Source organism: Rattus rattus, chromosome 4 (assembly GCF_011064425.1).
Source record: "Rattus rattus isolate New Zealand chromosome 4, Rrattus_CSIRO_v1, whole genome shotgun sequence".
NCBI lineage: Eukaryota > Metazoa > Chordata > Mammalia > Rodentia > Muridae > Rattus > Rattus rattus.
Window position 1 is genome coordinate 68507982 of NC_046157.1, and position 1200 is coordinate 68509181.

The following is a 1200-nucleotide window of genomic DNA, read 5'->3' on the forward strand; positions in this document are numbered from 1 at the left end:
GGCTGACAGGAACCGGATGTAGATCTCTCCTGAGCGTCTTCAGTGTCCTTAAACTGTATCAATAGCTTGGTTGTGAGACTCAGTCAAAATCCCAGTCACTTTCAATGTAAGAGAAGCTTTCATAACATTGTATCATCACATTTCTGATTGAATACCAGGAAAGTTGTCAACTAAATTCTCCATGGACTTTCCCCAAAATGACCTTATAATTGTGAAACAAGAACTTTCCTTTAGAGAGAAGAAGAAAATGCTTGTTACTATGACTGGAAAAGCTTCCAATGCTCCTACATCCAGTTCCCTGAGGGGAAAAAGCTCCCCTGTCCCCTCAAAAGAAAGAGTTGACTGTACTACAATTACTCATTTGGGAAAAAGTTTCCCTGAAATAAAAGAAGAAGTGCCTTTTATCCCAAATGGGTATCAGTGCATCAGCTTACTATTAAATCATTATCTTAAATGATCTTAAAGGACATGATTGACACTTACCTGGTAGAGAAAACAGAATCAGCAGGTGGCTATCCCAAGGCAAGGGTTACCCATTGCACTGTGGAAGTGCTGGCCCCTGTAATTTTCCCAAAGGCCGGAAGGAATCTTGATACTCTGTGTGGTAGTGTGAGGACTGCATTTGTGCTCTGCCCTGTGAAAGTTTAAATTAAAAAAAAGTTAGTAATTGTTACTTGCCTGCTTGTATCCAGAAAGTCCATGCTGTCCAACAGAATTTAGTGGGATTTAATCCTACTTTTTTTTTAACCTTTGTAAATAGTGAAAGTTGAATTGGGGAAATGAAATGAGCAAATCTTTACTCCAAATGCATGTTATTAAATATTTCTGTTACGTTTCCTGCATTTTGTTTTCATTATTATTGTGCTGGTCACAGATGAGCCTAGGAAACTATGTCCATGCTACAAGCAGCTTTCCAACAGCTGCCAGCACAGACTTGATGTTGACCTAAATGTTGAAGATGTGAGCCTTAGAGAAACAGCTTTTGTGGAAAACAAATTGGGAACTGTTTTCCTTAGAACGTTATAGTCTTGTACAAAAATATGGTAGAATAAAGCATTTTGTCATAATGATAGGAAATTTTAAAGCAAAATCAGATTGTGACAGTATTTCACCATAAAATGGTACAAACGAAAAGGTTAATTTCTTTTTACAAGCTCAGCAGATTCTGCCACTTTGGAGCAATGCGTGAATGTATATGAG

General features: G+C 37.8%; 1 non-coding gene across 1 annotated transcript; it reads left to right on the plus strand.

The window, feature by feature from the left end:
• The first annotated feature begins 475 nt into the window (after positions 1-475).
• On the plus strand, positions 476-637 carry LOC116899926. Its single transcript, XR_004387896.1, has one exon. It is a non-coding gene; the product is annotated as a U1 spliceosomal RNA (small nuclear RNA).
• Positions 638-1200: the final 563 nt, after the last annotated feature.